This window comes from Megascapheus bottae, chromosome 37, assembly GCF_031878675.1.
Source record: "Megascapheus bottae isolate mThoBot1 chromosome 37, mThoBot2.hap1, whole genome shotgun sequence".
NCBI lineage: Eukaryota > Metazoa > Chordata > Mammalia > Rodentia > Geomyidae > Megascapheus > Megascapheus bottae.
Window position 1 is genome coordinate 108914 of NC_143545.1, and position 19328 is coordinate 128241.

Here is a 19328-nt window from a genome sequence, read left to right on the forward strand (position 1 = left end):
AAAACCATTACAAAAAAAAAAAAAAAGAGAGAGCGAGAGCTCAAGGACAGCACCTAAACCTTGAGTTCAGGACCAGAAAAAAAAAAAAAAAAAGGAAACGAAAAACAAGCAAAAACCCAGCAACTGCACAAACAGGAAAACAAACAAACAGGCTGGGACTGTGGCCTAGCGGTATAGTGCTTGCCTAGCATGCATGAAGCCCTGGCACCACATACACAGAAAGAAACGGAAGTAGAGCTGTGGCTCAAGTGGTAGTGCACTAGCCTTGAGAAAACTCAAGGACATTGCCCAGGCCCTGAGTTCGAACTCCAGGACTGCCACAGGGGGAAAAAGGGGGGGAGGGGTGGCTCACGCCTGTCATCCTAGCTACTCAGGAGGCTGAGATCTGAGGATCGTGGTTCAAAGCCATCTGGGGCACTAAAGACTGTGAGACTCCAATTGATCACTAGAAAATGGGAAGTAGGGCTGTGGCTCCAGGGATAGGGTGGTAGCCTTGAACTACAGAGCTCAGAGACAATGCCCAGGCCCAGTGGTAGGGCAGTAGCCTTGAGCTGAAGAGCTCAGGGACAATGCCCCAGGCCCAGAGTTCAAGCCCCATGACCCACCAAACCAAGCCAAACCAAAAACAATAAAATGATCTCGTAATTATAAATCCTCATCTACTCTTTTTTTTTCAGGCCTGACACCCTTCAAAATGGTTTTACACCCTTTTATGAATATTCATAATCATAAATTCTGAGAAGGTGGGAGGCAGAAACCACACAGCAAGTTAAAAATGCCTAGGGCGCAGAAGGAAATTAGGTAAAGCCCTAAAAATGCAGGCCTGAGAAGTCAGAAGTTTACATACAGTAGAAGAAAGACTCATCTGCCAACCTGGTGCCAGAACTGGGCTGCTGTAGAACACAGCCTCCTGAGGCTCTGCTTGCTTTTGGTTGGAGAAGGGGTGGACGCGTCCTCAGGGTTAGGTATGAATGCCAGTACTGGGTCTGGTGCAGCTTTTGTCAAGGCTCATTGACCTCACGAACAGGCAGAAGAAAAGGGAGCTGTCAAGAACACTCAGGCCACTGGATGGGGCCACAAGGCCCTGTATCAGGGCTACCTGGTGTGTGTGTGGGGTCTGCCTCAACACTGAAGGCCTCAGCCCTCTCTGGTCCACTTCCCACGGAACCCGAAAGTCATAACCACTTCCACACTTCCTTTGCTCATTGTTTTTCTAATCTGTGCACCCCCTCCCCTCCCCATTATTTTGCCACAAGGCTGCCACTCACCATTACCTGGGCTCCTGCACTGTCCCCATGTCTACTCTGCACATGTGTGTATGAGCACGCTTCACTCAGTCTTGTAGGCTGTCTTGTCATTGCATTAGGTTGTGTGTGTGTGTGTTTTCTTTTACTTTGGTATTGCCCCAGTCCTTGAGGTTTTTTTGCTCTAGCATTTAAGCCCACCACTCCATTTCTGACTTCTTTTTTTTTTTTTGGTAGTTATTTGGAGATAAGAGTCTCAAGGCCTTTCCTGTCCTACCTGGCTTCAACACAGGATCTTCAGATCTCAGCCTCTGGAATAGCTAGACTTACAGACATGAGCCCAGCAGAACTGTTCTGTGTGTGTGTGTGTGTGTGTGTGTGTGTGTGTGTGTGTGGTGGGGCGTGGGGCGTGGACTCGGGGCCTGAGCAGTTCAGCCCAAGGCCAGCACCATTTCCCGTTTTCCAGTGGTTAACTGGAGAGGTGTCTCCCCAGGCGGGCTTTGAACCTTGATCCTCAGGTCTCAGCCTCCTGAGCAGCTAGGATCACAGGTGTGACCCACCCAAGGAGGAGGAGGAGGAGCCCCCAGGCCCCCCAAGAGGAGGAGGAGGAGCCCCCAGGCCCCCCAGGAGGAGTAGGAGTAGGAGGAGGAGGAGCCCCCAGGCCCCCCAAGAGGAGGAGGAGGAGCCCCCAGGCCCCCCAGGAGGAGTAGGAGTAGGAGGAGCCTCCAGGCCCCCCAGGAGGAGGAGGAGGAGCCCCCAGGCCCCCCAGGAGGAGTAGGAGTAGGAGGAGCCCCCAGGCCCCCCAGGAGGAGGAGGAGGAGCCCCCAGGCCCCCCAGAAGGAGGAGGAGGAGGGGGACGACGACGACGACCCCCGCCCCGGCTCAGGGTCCGGCGCGCGGCGGGAAGGCTCGTGAAGAGTCGACGGCCCAGGAGAACAGGCAGAGGGCGGGGACGAGCCGGCGCCTCACCGTCCCCGTCCCGGACAGACCGCGTCGAGGACGGAGGCGAGGCCCGGGCGGGAGAGCGCCAGCCGAGGAGGAGGAGGAGGAGGGGAGGAGCCAGGCGCCGAGGCCCGGTCTCGGAAGAAGGGAGGCCTCGCGGAGGCGCCGGGGCGGCAGGTCCGCCCGTCTAGCAGGATTCCATGTCCCGTCGTCTTTCCTGTCCGCTCTTTCTTCCGGAAGCGCCGGTTTCCCCGCGGCCGCTCCCGACGGACGAGGTGGGTCTGGCGGCCGCCGGTCCCTTTAAGCGCGTCCTCCCGCCCCGCCCCCGGCCGGACCCCCGAGCCTCCCCATTGGTCCTTTCGTGCGCCCCTCCAGGGCCGCCGGCCAATCCCGTCCTCGCTCTCCCCCGCGGGCACGCTCCGGAGTGTACCATGTGGGCCGCCGGGGGGGGGGGTGTGCGGGGGAGGCCGCGGCCGCCGCGCAGTCCTCCGCCTTTTGCTCGGGGCGCCCGGGAGGTTCCGCCGGGTCGGAGCCTGGAGCGGCCCCCCCCCCGTCCCCGGCGTCTGGGGGAGAGCAGCCCCGTGCCAGGTCCCGGAGGCTGGGAGCCCGCGCGCCCCCGCGCCCGGGGATGGTGGTCCGGCTCTGAGGGCCGCGGCGCCGCCCCCTGCGCCCGCCCAGCCTCCGCGGCGCCGCTGCCGCGCTGGACGCCGCTGGACGCCGCGCCGTGGCGCGCGGGCCGCTCGCGGGGACCGGGACGTGCGAGGCTGGGCGGCCCGGCCGGCCTCGGGGCGCCGGGGCCGGGGACGCCGCGCTATGAGGTGGAGGTGAGTGCGGGACCTCGCCGCCTGCCCGCCTGCGCCCGGGCCGCCGCCGCCGCCGCCGCCGTCGTCGTGGGCGGGAGGGGACCTCGGCCCCGAGCCGGGCTGGCCGGGCCCGCGCCGCCCGCCGCGGCCCCTGCGCCGCCCTTGACCTGCGGGTGGAGGTCAGGCCGGGGTCGCGGACGGGGCCCGGTGCGGCTCGGGACCCGGTGTCCGGCTCCCCCCGGGTCCCCCCGGTTCTCCTCGGCTCCCCCCGGGTCCCCCCGGTTCCCCCCGGATCCCCTCGGTTCTCCTCGGCTCCCCGAGTCCCCCCGGCTCTCCCCGGTTCGCCCGGTTCTCCTCCGCTCTTCGGGTCCCCCCGGCTCCCCGTTTCTCCCCGGCTTCCCGGTTCTCCTCTACTCTCCCCGGCTCCCTCCGGGTTCCCCAGGCTCTCCCCGGTTCTCCTCCGCTCCCCGGCTTCCCCCGGATCCCCCCGGTTCACCCGGTTCTCCTCGGCTCCCCCGGCTCCCCTGGTTCTCCCGGACCCCCCTCCCGCCCCCGATTCCCGCGTTCCTCCGCTCCCCCCGGTCCCCCACGGCCCCGCGGTCCCCGTCCGCGCGCACGGGCCGGGATAGCCGAGGGCAGCGCCCGGGTCGTGGCGGGGAGGCGGGCCGCGTGGGCCCGGAGCACCGGGCTTCACCTTCAGGCAGGGGCCCCGCGGGGTCCGGGGCCGGGGCACTGCCCTGCCCTCCCCTGCCCTGCCCTCCCCTCCCCTCAGAGCTGCAGGTCCCCTCCCTCCCCTCCCCTCCCCTCCTCTCCCCTCCTCTCCTCTCCCTTCAGAGCTGCAGGTCCCCTCCCCTCCTCTCCCCTCCTCTCCTCTCCCCTCCCCTCAGAGCTGCAGGTTCCCTCCCCTCCCTTCCCTCCCCTCCCCTCCCCTCAGAGCTGCAGGTTCCCCCCCTCCCCTCCCCTCCTCTCCTCTCCCTTCAGAGCTGCAGGTCCCCTCCCCTCCTCTCCCCTCCTCTCCTCTCCCCTCCCCTCAGAGCTGCAGGTTCCCTCCCCTCCCTTCCCTCCCCTCCCCTCCCCTCAGAGCTGCAGGTTCCCCCCCTCCCCTCCCCTCCTCTCCTCTCTCTTCAGAGCTGCAGGTCCCCTCCCCTCCTCTCCCCTCTCTTCAGAGCTGCAGGTCCCCTCCCCTCCTCTCCCCTCCTCTCCTCTCCCCTCCCCTCAGAGCTGCAGGTTCCCTCCCCTCCCTTCCCTCCCCTCCCCTCCCCTCAGAGCTGCAGGTTCCCCCCCTCCCCTCCCCTCCCCTCCCCCCCTCCCCTCCCCTTCCCTCCCCTCCGAGCTGCAGGTCCCCTCCCCTGAGGGAATCGCCCCTGAGGCCATAAGGTCCATGGTCTGACCAGAGCAGAGATGGCCGTTTGCAGGTTTCTGGCCGTTCTGCGGGGCCTGGGTTGTGCCCTTCAGCTCTTCCACGGTGGTTTGTTAGGAAGAGGGGCCTTGTGCGTGGAAGGCCTCCACCCCAGCCCATTGGGCCGTCATGGCCAGCCCTGAGTCTTGGGGACATTTCTCCAGAGTCTGTAGGCAGAGGAAGGATTTCCAAGCCTATGAGCTGCACTATGTGGATGTTTAAGGCAGACATTATTTTTTGTGGATTAATACAGAGAAATAGAGATGAACTGTGGATTCGTTTCAACTTTTTTTAAGTGTCATGTGGGTGGAGAAAATGATGTTTAAATACCAGCACACCAATGTGCATTTGGCTTCATAGACAAGCATTTAGATAATGGCTGATGCCCCGGGGGCAGGAGTGAGTGAGATTCTGTATGGGTTTCATGTAACAGAACCAAGCCGCCCACTTCACCACCCTGGGTGGTGGTCTCTTTCCCCCAGCACACCAAAGACCTGGAAGAGAACGCTGTCAGTTCTTCGATTGTTGCATGTTAGAAACTTTGCTCTGGTTATTTCAGTCTACAGTGAATTTTTCTTGTGTTCCAAGTTGTAAACGTTTTGAAGTGTCCTTTGATAGTGTATTAAATAGCATAAGTTAATTTCATAATTATAGGAAAGATGTTTGGAGGTTCCTCCTGTGAAGAGTGTTTAAGAACTTGGACCTGGCTGCTCAGTCAAAGCTCTTTTTGTGTTTGAAATGTTTAAACTTTGACTACAAGACTGTGATATTACTTCCACCTCCCCCCCCCCCCATACACACCATGGTTGTTTCCAGGTATCAGAGAAAAAGTGGGCTTTGAAGATCAGGGAGGGAAAGTACTTAATGCAGTATGTGGCTTTCAGGAGGTGTGTGGTCAAGATACAGTCACACTTTACTCCTCCTTGGCTGAGGGTGACAAACGTGGATGCAGCTTTGCCCTATGCTCCCTTGGTAAATTGGGAGGAGCCCCTCCTCCGTCGTCCTCGCTCCAGCCTCAGCAAGGGTTCTGTGAGTACCAATGCTTGGGCTCCCCCTTGCCCTCTGCTTTCTTCACAGCTGACCCTCTGCCACCTGCTCCAGTGTTTTGTTGGCTACTTGGAGATGAGTCTCTAGGTTTGTCTGTCTGGGCTGGCTTCAAACAGCCACCTTTAGATCTTAGTCTTCTGAGTACAAGGATTCTAGCCACACAATGCCTGGCATCACCCTAGATTTTAATGGTAGGCTGTAAATGAAATGTATACCCCAGACGGCGAGGCAAAATCCAAACAAGGAAAAATGGAGCTTTTCCTTCTGGCTCATACAGGTGTCCTGTTCCCTCTCCCCACCCCTTACCTTTTGAGGCTTGGCCTTGCATGAATAGCCTAGGCTAATGTTGAACTCTGAATCATCTTGCCTTAGCCTCCAGGAGTGCTGGGATTACAGGCACGCATTAACATGCCCAGCACTCACGGTACATTTTTTGTTTTTTTTTTGCTCCTTTTTCTTTTTTTAAATTTGGTCATGGGGCTTGAACTCAAGGCCTGGGCACTGTCCCTGAGAGCTCTTGGCTCAAGATTAGTGCTCTACCACTTTGAGTCATAGCACCACTTCCACAGTACATTTTTAAAGAAGGTACAAGTCTAGAAGGGATCCAGGCACCGCTCAGTACTGGAGAATGAATGATCAGAACCAACCCTGTCTTGACTCTATTGAGTGGTCTTGTAGGTGCAGATTTTGCTTGTTGATGGTCTAACATGTCCAAGTGGAACCTAAAACATTACTGATTTCTCCTGGCTCTGCCTTTTGAGAAGTAGCCAGGGTAGTTGTGCCCAGACCGGCAGGCCTGGTTAGACTCTTGGCTTTCTTGAGCTCTGGTTGGCGCTGAACCTTCTTCTCTGCATTAATAAATAGGCCGTTGTGAACAGATTAAAAGGCCATTTGATTTGATATTCTTGAAAAAGTAAGAATCATCACTAAAAAAATGATGTTTATGTCTGATAAGATTGGGCATGACATTTAACAATAATCAGGCTCTCTATTTGTTGTTTGTAATAACCAACATTCTCTATTTACTGTTTTAATAATCAACATTCTCTACTTATTGCTTTTTCTTTTCTTTTCTTTTTTTTTTTGGTGGGTCATGGGCCTTGAACTTGGCCTGGGCATTGTCCCTGAGCTCTTCATCTCAAGGTTACCACCCTACCCTTGAGCCAAGCCCCACTTCCTGTTCTGTAGAGGTTAGTTGGAGATAAAGAGTCTCAGGTCCTTTTGTGCCCAGTCTGGCTTTGAACCTTGATCCTCAGATCTCAGCATCCTGCCTATTTAGGATTACAGGTGTGAGCCACCACGCCCAGCTTACAGCTTTTTCTTTGATGCAGTTTCTTTCTTCGTATGCTGGCTGTGGAGATTCTAAGCAAGCATTCTATGTTATACTTGGAGCCCCTTCTCACTGATTCTTCTTTCTGAGATCAGCAAAGTATAGTGTGCTGTATTATTCTAGTTTCATAGCTCAGGAAGTGGGAGTGATATGATTGCCTCTTTATTTGTGAGTTCATTCCTGAGCTAACACTTGAATTGGGTTTTCTGTCTCATATTACACTTCATTGAGACCTTTAGAGGAAAACACATGCACCCACTCACTCACTCAGGCTTGGTTTTGGGGTGCTGAATTAACATCAGAAAGACTAGAGAATTGTGCCTTTATAATTACTAGATAGCTAAGCACTGTTAACCTTTTTTTTGTGCTTATCTTTAAGAATGTGTCTTAGGTGCTTTGTTACATCAGCTCATTCATTCCTCAAACCTGACATAAGGTATGTGTGGTACTATCCATTTTACAGCTGGAAAAGTAGGATTTGATAAGATCCCAAGTCAGAAGGGTAGCAGTGAGCAAGACTTCAGTGAAAGCCAGGCTGGGGCCCAGACTGTGCTCAAATGCTAACAGGACACATCTTGGAGTTCTGACCCCACTTTGGGTGAATGCTAGGCAGGGGCCCTGCTTTCCATTACTCTACAGTTTCACACTCTGGTTTGTTCGTTTGCCAGAAGTATTCCTCAAGTCAGGTGAATAGTCATTATTTTAAGGAAAAAAAAAATCAGCTGAGGTGAAAAAGCATCTATATTTGAAGAGTGTAAGAGTAAAATTAGGGCCAGAGAGAGTAACAGTGGTTTGTGAACCATAGAAATTAGTACTGTTCCTACATTAAGCCCATATTTAGTGCCCAGGCTTTTTAAAATCTAAGCTGCAGGTTGAAATTAACACTGGAGGTATGACACATAGGCCAAATGTGTCTAGTGAGACTCTCCTTTGTGCTTAGATGACAGAGTTGAACCTTTGATTTTTGTTTTGGTCTCTAACTTCCACAAGTAAGGTAGCACATTGTAGGAATGGAATGGATAGTGTTTGGAGATTTACCTCTTTTTGGACTTCAGTGTCCTTCTAGCTACCCCTTCTACATCTCTGCTTTCACTTCCCAGAATTAAGCTCTTATCTTGTGGGATCTGGTGGGGTACATGAATGGACCAAATGATATCACTGCCTCTGTGGGTTGTGAGTGGCTCGCGCTCGCTCTCTCGCTCGCGCGCTCTCTCCCTCTCTCTCTCCCTCTCTCTCTCTTTCTGACTCTCTCCCCTTCTCCCTCTCTCCCTCTCTTCCCCTCCTCCTTCCCTTTCTTCTCCCCCCACCCCTTGGTGCTGATGCTAGGGCTTAAACTTAGGGCTTTATACTCCTTGCTTGGATTTTTCTGCTCAAGGACAGTGTTCTACCACTTGAGTCAGACCTCCACTTTCAGCTTTTGCTGGTTAGGTAGAGATGAGCGTCTCATGGACTTTCCTGCCCCATCTGGCATCCAACTATGATCCTCAGGTTTCAGCCTCCTGTATAGCTATGATTACGGCCGTGAGCCACTAGTGCCCAACTGGGTTTGGCTCTTTTTAGGTGTGCAGGCCCAGTTATCAATGGGCGAGGATCTGATTCTCCAAACCCTGCAATTCATTGATTTTAAAAAAAAAATTGCACATTAGCCAGGCGTGTTGGCTCACACCTGTAATCCTAGCTACCTGTAATCCTAGATCTGAGGATTGTGGTTCAAAGCCAGCCAGCATGAAAAAGTCTGTGAGACTCTTATCTCCAGTTAATCACTAGAAAACTGAAGTGGGGCTGTGTGCTTCAAGGGTTAGGGTACTAACCTGGAGCTGAAGAGCTCAGGGACAGCAGTTAGGCCCAGAGTTCAAGTCTTATGACCAGGAAAAAAAATTGCACTTTATTCTCTGATCTGGAAAAAGATTTAGTGGTTGTGCTCGGAGTGAGTGTAGATAGTGTCCATGTGGCAGAGCCAAGTAACTGGCCCATGGTTCCAAAGCACGCCTGATCAAGAGGCCTTCCACTGCCACAGAACAGGTAGGCGGGTTTCAGGAGGAACAGGGAGCATGGATGTCCTTGGGTCTGTGTTGGTGTGAGGAATGGCTTGTCTCTTCTGATGATCATATGTGCAGTTGTTTCAGCTGCCACTAGAAACCCTGGAAGAGCCTCCCTCACTCCCTCATCTCTCTGTATTTTCCTTTTTTTTTTTTAAACTGAGTATAACACAAAAGTGTAATAGCTCAAGATTGATCCCAACTGTCTGGAGCCAGCACCTCTGCCTTCCGGAGGAAAAACTGTTTTGAAATCACCATGCTGGACAGTGGGACACGAGGGTCGGCGCTTGGGACTGAGTCCTCATCCACAATGAGCTCTCTGGCTTCTCTGGTCATGCTGTGGCATGGTTCCTCCCTAACCACTATGCAAGCAGGTCCTAGTAAACAAGGCACCAGGGAAAACTGGAACTACTACTGCTTAATCGTCCTGACTACAAATGGAGCCTTCCGGGCCCAGTCTGCAGACCTTCACCTCACAGGTGCCATTCTGACTGGATTCTGTGAAGAGACAGTGCTGAGAATGAGCATGGATGCCGCTGGTCTACCGCTGGTCTACATCTGCAGCTACCTGCCACTCTGCACCTCAGTGTGAGGAACAGAGGAATGGTGGGCAGGGAAGGTGGTCCAGGGGGTAGCACCCAGGCTTTGCCGCCCTGGGTGTTATTCGTTTCCATGGCTTTTCACACAGTCTCTTAGTCTGACAGGAACTACACGGGCTTGGTGGGCTTCAGGTTCTTGTCCAGTTCACAGCCGGCAGGTTGGCTCCGTGATGGCCTCTTGGGAGCACCTTCCAGATGTCTGGCGATGCACTGGAGGCTGTTCCCATGGCTGCAGTCAGAACCCTCTTCCCCTCTTTGATCGGGGGAACAATTTCCTTCCAGAAGGGCAGTGCTTTGGGAGTGGTGCCCTCCTAGGGCTCTCACAGGAAGTTCGCTGATCCTCAGTGAGGTCTGAGTACTGGCGGTCCTGCTGCTGTTGCTGTAGAAGAGATGGTCAGGCTCCGCTGGAGGTGATAGGACATCCTAGGAGTGTCTCCAGATCTCCACCTGGGCCTCAGCGTGCTCAGCAGCAGTTTCTGCTTTATTGAGGCCCGTCAGACCCCCATAGTGCCACTCTCACTGAGGCCCCAAGTGCCCGTCATTCTGGTCATGGCATCCAGCACTGTCCAAAGGGTCCTGATGGCTGTTTTCTTCTGAGGTGAACCAGGTGCTGGATTCTCTGCCAGCCTCTTGCTGCACTTGTCTGCCCGCTGCGCTTTGCCTCCTTGAAGCCTGCTGGGCCCAGGTCTGCACCACACCAGCTGCTGAAGTTCTCCAGGTCCCAGATGCCCTTGCCCTGCTTGGTCAGCACCAGTTTGTGGGCAGCCATGGTGCTCCCTGACCTTTTGTCGTGAATGTGTTGGAGTTTCAAAGAGGACAGACGCTATCTGACAGCTTGAAAAAGGGAAGCCAGGCATGGAGATGGGCCTGTAATCCCAACCACACTGGAGGCAGAGACTGGGAGGATTCTGATTTGAGGCAAGAAGTTACAGAGGCCCCAAGTCAACATATGTATTAGACGTGGTGGTACCTGTGATTCAGCCATGTGAGGGTAGAAGTAGGAGAACCCTGGTCTGAGGCCAGGCAGAATAATGCAGGAGACAGTTGCCTGAAAAATAACAAAGGCAAAAAAGGGCTTGTGGCCTTGTCTCGGGTGGTGTTCTTGCTAGCAAGTGAGCCTGAGTTCAGTCCCTAGCGCCACGAGATTGAAAAGAGGAGGACCATAGACCTATTCTTTGGCAAAAAGTAGAAGAGCAAGGACAGCTGAGCCTTTTTGTTTGTCAACCCTGTTGCCCTCTAAGGTGTTCAGTTGCTGAGACCCGAGTGAATGGGGTATGTCAGTGGCCAGCAGAGGAGCCTTTGAAGATTAGGTGTGGTTAACCAAGAGAGGGACAGCACAGCCAGTGGTTAACTAATAGCTGTCACTGGCCTTACCACTTGAAAATACATATCCAGGTAGTGGGGGCGTATTTAATGTAGTGAACTCCAGGTGCTGGTTTCTATCCCCAGCACTTAGATTAAAATAATAATAATAAAAATAATGGGTCGGGAGTTTGGCCTCATGGTAGAGTGCTTGCCTAGCATGCACAAAGACCCGGGTTTGATTCCTTGGTACCACATACATAAAAAAAGCCAGAAATTGTGCTGTGGCTCAAGTGGTAGAGCTCTAGCCTTGAGAAAGCCCAAGAACAGTGCTCAGGACCTGAGTTTAAGGCCCAGGACTGGAAAAAAAAATTATTAATAATAAGGCAAAGAAAAAAAGGCAAAGACAAAGTGAGACTTGGTTTGTTCCATCCATCTCTTTCTCTCTCTCTCTGTCTCTCTCTCTTTTTGTGGGTCATGGGGCTTGAACTTGGCCTGGGTGCTGTGGCTGAGCTCTTTAGCTCAAGGTTACCATCCTTCCCCTGGGCCTGAGTGCTGTCCCTGAGCTCTTCAGCTCAAGGCTACCGCCTTACCCTTGAGCCAAGCCCCACTTCCCATTTTCTAGAGGTTAATTGGAGATAAGAGTCTCAAGGATAGTACCTAGGCTGGCTTTGAACCTTGATCCTCAGATCTCAGCCTCCTGAGTAGCTAGGATGACAGGTTGTGAGCCACCATGCCTGGCTCACCCCTGTTCCTTTCTCTTGTCTCTGTTTCTTTTCTATTATGTATGTCTAACTAAAGAACCTTTAGAGGGGAGGAGAAGGGAAGGGAGGAAGGAACTACAGGAGGAGGCGGGGAGGAGGGAGAGATAAGAGGGGGAGATATGAAAGAGGGGAAGAAGTGAAGGAGAAAAAGAGGAGATGGAAGCAGGAAGGAAGGATGGGAAGGGGGAAGAAGAGGGAGGCGGTAGAGGAGGGGAAAAGGGAAGGGGAGAGGTTGGAGGAAGTGGACACAATTTCTTACCTGTAGCCACAAGATCTTTGTGTACTGACCAAGGTCCCACTAAATACGAACGTCTTCTTTCTCTCTGCCCCTGCCCCTAATGCTCCAGTCATCGAGGACTGTTGGGTTTGTGTAAGTCAGAGATGGAGGGTGATGTCAGTAGTGACGATCACAGTGACCTCTGGCGTGGCGTGTTCCGAGAGCTGTGAACCCTCCTGACTTACTCTTGCAGCAGCTGGAATGGGCATTGTTGTCACTGGCTCCCTCTCACTCAGCTGAGAAGGTAATGGGCTCAGGATTAGGGCCTGTGATTCTGCCCTGTGCTCTGGCACACTTGGTGAGATTCTCCTAGTGGTGGTGCTGTGTTGGGACTCTCTTGAGAAGCTTCACATTTCTCACCAGCGGAAGTATCTGGGTTTATGTGAAATCCCTCATGTTCCTATTGACTTTCTCAGGAGTCAGAGGTAGAGGTAATGATTGAGTCAGGGAGAGAGGAGGCACACACCCAGCTAGACTGCACAGAATAGTTGCTAAGGAGGCTACAGTTTGGGAACTTATAGTTTGTGCTGTTCCATCCAGAAAAGTACAGCCTTGCTCCCAGAAAAGGTGAGGACACCCTGTCCTCTCATCCTGCTATCTCATTGCCTGGCATGGACTTGGGATTCCCACGGCTTAACAAGCAAATAAACTCAGCTGCGTTATGGGTAACTTAGGGGGAAACCACAACAACAATGATACCAGCTGGTCTGCGGAACCTACTGTGATGTGTACTTAATTGACCTGGTGAAGTGAACTTTTTGAATAGAACCTTTTAGCCACTTTGTCCATGCATGACCAGAGTCATTTTATTTCCCTGTGAAAAAGGAAAAAGGAGTTGGACACTGGTGGCTCACATCTGTCATCCTCGCTACTCAGGCGGCTGAGATGTGGGGATCAAGGTTCAAAGCCAGCCCAGGTAGGAAGGTCCATGAGACTCTTATCTAAGTAATAACAGAAAAAGCTGGAAGTAGTGCTAGAGCTCAAGCGGTAGAGCGTTAGCCTTCAGTAGAAGCTGCTTAGGGATAGCACCCAGGCCCAGAGTTCAAGACCCAGGACTGGCAAAGAAAAGAAAAAGGGAAAAAGAAAAATTTTAACTAGTGGCATGGCTTGTATCGGTTTGTTTCCAAAACAGACAGACTGTTCTCAAAACCAGGCTTGCAGAGGTAGGGGGAAAATGAACATAGCCTTGTTTTTTTTTTGTTTTTTTTTTTTTTTTTTTGCCAGACTAGTGCTCTACCATTTGAGCCACAGCACCACTTCCAGCTTTTATTTATTTAATTAATATATTTATTTTTGCCAGGCCTGGAGCTCGAACTCAGGGCTTGAGCACTGTCCTTGGGCTTTCTCAAGGCTAGAGCTCTACCATTTGAGCCACAGCACCATTTCCCGCTTTTTCTATATATGTGGTATCAAGGAATCGAACCGGGTCTTCGTGCATGCTAGGCAAGCACTCTTATCACTAGGCCAAACTCCCGGCCCCTATTTTATTTTATTTTTTAATGTATGTGGTACCAAGGAATCAAACCTGGGTCTTCATGCATACAAGGCAAACACTCCTGACCCCAGCCTTTGTTTTAATACCTTTATACAAATGCATCCTAAGGGCAATTTTGTAAAAAGAGCTCTAATAGTTACCACTTACTGAGTGCTCCAAGGTACAATTTCCCCCCACCCTGTTTTACAATAGGGAGCCTACTCCAATCTTTAATAGGCCGAATCACTCAAAGCCTGAGCCTCATACTACTTCCATATCAGATGACATGTTGAAAGGAGTAAAGGAAGGAGTTGGGGAAATGGTCTGCAATGGCTTTAGTAGTTACTCTACACTGAGTTTCCAGCCCAATAGGGAAAGTGGAGCCATGGAGGAGAGGAGCCCACTGTGGGATGCAGAGCCTCAGAGCTCCAGGTGACACGCTTGGTTTAGTTGGTGTTGATTGAAGGCCAGTACTTGTAGCTGCAGGATGTGGCCTGCACAGTACACCATTGTATTTTCTGATAAGTGGTTTCAGGGAACCACTCTGGGTTTTGGACCTGACCCCTCTGTATTAGAAATGATGGGTCTTTCCAACGCTGGACCTACACGTTGGTGCAGGAAGGGCTAGGCTACCTCTGTTTCCTGCAGGTTGTCCTTGGCTCAGTATTCTAGGGGTGAAGCAGGGCTTCCTAAAGGGTATCTACCGGCCGAGGAAGTCCTCAGGCAGGAGATCTCCCTGGTCTCCCCGTGGCGGAGCAGTGCTGGCTGTGGGGCCAAGTCCTCAGGCTCAAGGTCTCCCCGTGGTGCAGCAGCCCTGGCTGGCTGTGGAGGCATGTCTTTGTCATTTGGGGAAGTAGATCCACCACCTTACTTCCGGGCTTCTTCATAGCTCTGTGCCTGCCATGACCTCAGCTTGGTTGTAGCCTTGGCAGTGCTTTCCTGTCTCCCCTTTTCCTCCCTCTTCCTTAAGTCTTTCTTTGTCAGGAACTATATTTAGAAGTTGATGTATTGAAGAGAAAGGCTTACTCGGTCCTCTTACTTACTGCTGGGTGTGTTTGTTTTTTAATCTTATGTTTTCCAAGACCTTTGGATTGCTTTGATCATGTCCCTTCCAATAGAAATTGTTTTGTTTCTCCTGGAACCGAGTCAGACATCTGCCCTCTGCTCCCTGCTATGCTGATTAGGTTGACTCCGTTTGGTAATTCAGTTTAGAACGCTCACAGGTAGCTAATGACAAGCTTTCTCTGTAGTACAGTGATCCCAGAGAAGGTTTGGTCACCATAATGGGATATAGGGAAATGTGGAGTCTTTCTTCCAGCTTCCAGAAACTCTCAGGGGAACAAGGCAACATGCATCCAAACTTGTTGGCTTTCAGTGGGACTCCTCACAGTAACATTCCTTCTCTAGGAAATTAAGTTTTACTTTTCTGCCTATAACCTCATCGACAATCTGATCTACTCTTGGTGGGAATGACTTCCTGTTACTTGCTTTGTTTTGGTTTTTGACTCAAAGTCTGTTATGGCTGCTGTGGGTCTCCAGTCCACGAGTCTCTTGCTTCAGATCCCTCAAGTGCTGGGATTACAGGCGTGCTTGGCTTTCTTTTTGTCTACCTGCACCTCTTTATTCCTGTCATGAATAGAGTCTCAGAGTCCACTTGCTAGTGCACGCTGCCTTTCAGTCTTCCAGGGCTTGTTCGTTTGCTGTCACAGGCTGTCAGTCAGGGTGAGTGCTGGCAGGCCTGGCTGGCTCAGCAGCCCTCATGCAGTATTCATTGGCATACTGGTAGCCAGCCACCCCACCTCCAGCTCTGTGAGTAGTGCCTGCGTCTCATGCTGGTCTCCACGCTATGTTGATAAGCTTCAAGAGGTCCAAAATGCTTTGGCTTAAGCAACAGGCAGGAAAAATCCATATTTCCAGAGAGTGGAGTAAAGGAGATGCAGGTATTTATTTGGCCAGAAACCTCTTTCATTGGAAAAGTTGGTAAGGGAACTAACCTCTCTGTGGTCTCAACTCAGGGCCTCACACTTGCTTATCTTTCTTAGCTGATAGTCTACTACCAGAGCCACGATTCCAGTCCTCTCTAGTCTACCTTAAAATCCACTACAATGTTTACAAAGTGGAGAGAGAAGCTGGGAAGTAAAGGGAGTATAACAGGGAGAATCTGATCCAAGAACATTGCATCCATCTATAGAAATATCACAACAAAATCTCTGGATAATTATTGCACCCTAAAAAAAGCGTGCTTTATAACATGACACTTAGTCCTCACAATATTCCTGGGCAGTTAGTTCAGTATAGTGCCTGCATAGCAGTTTGGGAGCTAAGAGGCTCAGCGAGACTGGACTGCTTGCCCGTGACCACCTAGCTGGTAAATGTTGGAGCTGACTCACACCGAGAGTATTGTGCTCTGCCGTGGCTAAGAGCATGGATTCTGGACCAGACCTTACCTCAGTGTGTGCTGTGAGTGGTTGAGCAGTCCTACTCACAGAATTCCTCCAGACATGTAGGTGCGCCCTGAGCCACTTGACTGTGTTTCTGGGGACTTTTTAAATTTTTTTCTGATATGGAAAATGTTTAGGGCAGCGTGTGTGAATCCAGGCTGTGCACTGAGCCAGAGCTCAGCTGAGGAAGAGGGGTGGAGAGAGGGGTCTGGCCTGGACCCCAACCCTTCCTTGTAACTGGGACAGCCAGGTAGTGACGTAGGCTACTGTGGCCGGCTTATCAGTTGAGGTGGGGGCGCGGGGTGTCTCTAACTTTTGTTTTGTGACCTGGACCCATGATCCTCTGGATCTCTACCTCTTCAAAAGGCATGAACCCTGACAGTCACCCTGCCCAGCTCATTAACTTATTGACTGGGCTCTCAGCCTGTTGTACTGTACTGTACTGTATTGTACTGGGGCTAGCCTCACACGTATAAACTTGTCCCTGCTCACAAGCCTGTTGGTTTTTGAAGGTAGCTATCTGTGAGAAGAGAAGTGATAAAAAACAAAAATGGCATAGAAAGCGGGGAAGACAAGGGTGGTAACCTGCTAAACTTTGGAGCATTGGTTTGGTGCCAGGGCTGGGTTAGGTGCTTCCCTTAATCACCCTCCCCGTGTCATCCACACTTGCAAGTGAGGACCAGAGACTCCAGCATCTTGTCCGAGGACACTCCATACACAAATGGGACGGACTAGGTTGTAAACTTGACCTGCACTGACTGCCAGGGGCTCTTGTGGGAAATGTGGTTTCATCTGTGTCCAGGTCATGGGTAGGATTGCCTAGGTGCTGAGAGTGAGCCTGGTGCATTCAGCATACTGAGAAGGAGGCTGGCCCCACTAGGGCCAGTTCCGTGTCTGAACTGCTGTGCCAGCTCTGTCTGGCTGCTGGGAGGTGAGCAAGATGTAGTCCTGGCCTGTGGAATCTTACTGTAACTGTGGAGACAGACACACAAATAGTTGATTTCAGGACCTATGATGAGTGTTAAGTATAGGTTGCGCTGGAAGAGAAAGAGAACCAGGAGGTCTTCCCAGACCTCGCCACAAACTTTCCAGTTGAAGGGAAGGGTTTCTAAAAGGTAGAGAGTGGTGTGAACAAAGGTGTGGCCTTGTCAGCTTCTCTCCAGGAAAGCAAGTTGATTTTTCCTGTCTGATGTATGGCATGGCACCTGCTCATAGGTAACCGGGAGCTCGGGAGCCGAGGACTGAGTGGCAGCAGGACAGGGAGAGATTGGCAGGAGAAAGGAGAGTCGAGAGGGGCCGCTGTGGAAGGGGTTGGCAAACTTCTCTGTGAAAGGTCAGCAAGTAAATGGGCTAGCTTCTGTGACCTCAGTGGTCTTCAGTGCAGCCCCCTAACTCTGTGGTCACAGTGCCTAAGCCTACAGAGTGAGGAATGGATGGGTGGGGTGTGTGCAGAGATTTTATGTACACCCTGCAGAGTTGAATTTCATATGATTTTCATATCATAAAGTAGTGACCTTTTGCTTTTCCTGTAGTCATTTAAAAAAATGGAAGATCATTCTGTTCTCGAGGCTAGGTTTGTCCCATGGGTTGGGATTTGCACACGTACAAAGTTGGTAATAATTGAAATGAGACAGGATGAGTCTGCCTGGGCGCTTCCCTCTGGGCTTCCTTTGGTAAAGCTGGCTTTATTTCCGTGTGCCCAGGACTTGACTTGATGCTAGAGGAAACCCCAAAGGCAGCTGGTGCTGAGGGTGCTCACAGAAGCCTGTCGGCATTGCCGAATGTCCCCATAGCTGTTCTGAGCAGGCCACCTCCCCAGTCACTTTGCTGCCCTGGTCCCCAGGGAGTGGTCAGGAGGCTCCTTCTGTAGTAGCAGGCCTGCCCGAGTCAGTTTGGGAGTCACAAGTTCAGATTTGTAGAGAATCTGCAAGAATAGCTCTAGGAGCCTCTGGTAATCCAGACTCCCTTTGCCCTGCTTCCTTTTCCAGAGCACTTGCCACTTGCTAGCTGCCTGTGTCAAGAGGCAAGTATTGTCAGAGCTGTGGATTCAGAGTAGGCCACCTGAATTTAAGACTCCCCTATTTAACCCCCCGTTTACTCCTCTGGCCTTTTTTTCCTCATTTGTAGGAAAAATACCCAACACAATTTTCAGGAGCATTGTGTGTGTGTGTTCATGCGTGTGAATGCACATGCTTGGCATGCATGCATGTGTGCACGTGCCAATCCTGGGGCTTGAACTCGGGGCCTGGGCACTGTCCCTGAGCTCTTTTTGCTCAAGGCTAGCTCTCTACCACTTGAGCCACAGCTCTACTTCCAACTTTTTTGGTACTTAATAAGAGTCTCCTCTCATGGTCAGGTGGCCTTTGAACTGAGAACCTCAGATTTCAGCCTCCTGAGTAGCTAGGATAACAGGTACGAGCCGCTGGTGTCCTAACTAAATTAGTATTTTTTAATGCTTAGCCTAACACTTGGAGAAGTGCTTGGTAAATATAGCTTCCTGCTTCCTCTCATTAAAACAGAAGCTTCCAGGGGTCAGCAAGCATCCATCATCTGTTCTGTTCTTCACGGGATCTCCAGTGTTGAGAACAGGCTCAAAGCAAAGGCATCCTGGAGCAGCAAGATGTGGGCAGCTGGGTGGACAGCCCAGCCTGTTGAATTCTTTTGCCTGCTCTGTACTTAGTGGTTGGGTAGTCTTGATCAGCATCTTGGTCTTTCGTGTCTCTGGTTGTTGCTAGAGTTGTTGGCAGAGTTAGATGAAAGAAAAATAAGTAAAAGAAGTGCAGCACTATCAGCCAGGCTGGCAGCAGGTACCCAGTAAGTGTTAGTGTTCTTCCTTCCTCAGTACCCCTGGAAGAAGTGAGCCAGGAGCTGGTCTTTGACCGTTACAGACGTGGGCCTGCAGGACCAGCAGGAAATCCAGAGTCTAGGGAAAAAGACACAGAGAAGATGTTAAATGCGAAAACATCACCGAGGAGCTGGCTGGAGTGGCTCAAAGTCGCTGTTGTCAAAACTTTGACTCAGGCTGGGTGTGGTGGTTCACGCCTATGATCCTTAGCTCCTCAGGAGGCTGAGATCTGAGGATTGAGGTTCAAAGCCAGCCCTAGCACAAAACTGTGAGACTCCTATCTCCAATTAACCACAAGAAAACCGGAAGTGGCGGTGTGTCTCAAGTGGTAGAGTGCTAGCTTTGAGCTAAAAAAGCTCAGGGACAACACCCAGGCGCAGGGTTCAAGCTGCCCTATTGCCAGAAAAAAATCAGAGAAGGGAGGGAGGGAGGGAGGGAGGGGACCCAGACCGAGCCAGGAGAGTTCCCTGGTGCTTTCATTGCTAGCATGATGCTTTGTGGAGGTGGAGGTGTTCACTGGGCTGTTCTTTCACGATTTCTGTCCAGAACTAATGATGAGCTCTGGGGAGCACCTTGCTCGGGGGGTGCCCCGGTATTTATTGATGCTTGATCAGTCTAGTGCATTGCAGCCCATTATTCCTAGACCAAAACAGCCCTCTGGGCTCAGTTCTCAAGTAGCTGGGATTACAGGTGTGTGCCGCTGTGCCCAGGAGGAAGACCCTATGAATAATCCTACAAACCTTCTGAGTTCTGGAGCCTACCCAAGTGTTTCTGTGGAAGAAGTTCTTTCTTTTCGGAACAAACATGTTTTAAGGAAGATTC

General features: G+C 51.9%; 1 protein-coding gene across 5 annotated transcripts in view; it reads left to right on the plus strand.

The window, feature by feature from the left end:
- The first annotated feature begins 2943 nt into the window (after positions 1 to 2943).
- The window catches only part of Mical3 (microtubule associated monooxygenase, calponin and LIM domain containing 3), a 143110-nt gene continuing 126725 nt past the window's right edge, over positions 2944 to 19328 (plus strand). For all 5 annotated transcript variants that reach the window (XM_090325292.1, XM_090325288.1, XM_090325290.1 and 2 more), the window contains exon 1: positions 2944 to 3010. The gene's annotated coding sequence lies outside the window, so the exon portion shown is untranslated. The remainder of the gene's footprint in view (positions 3011 to 19328) is intronic.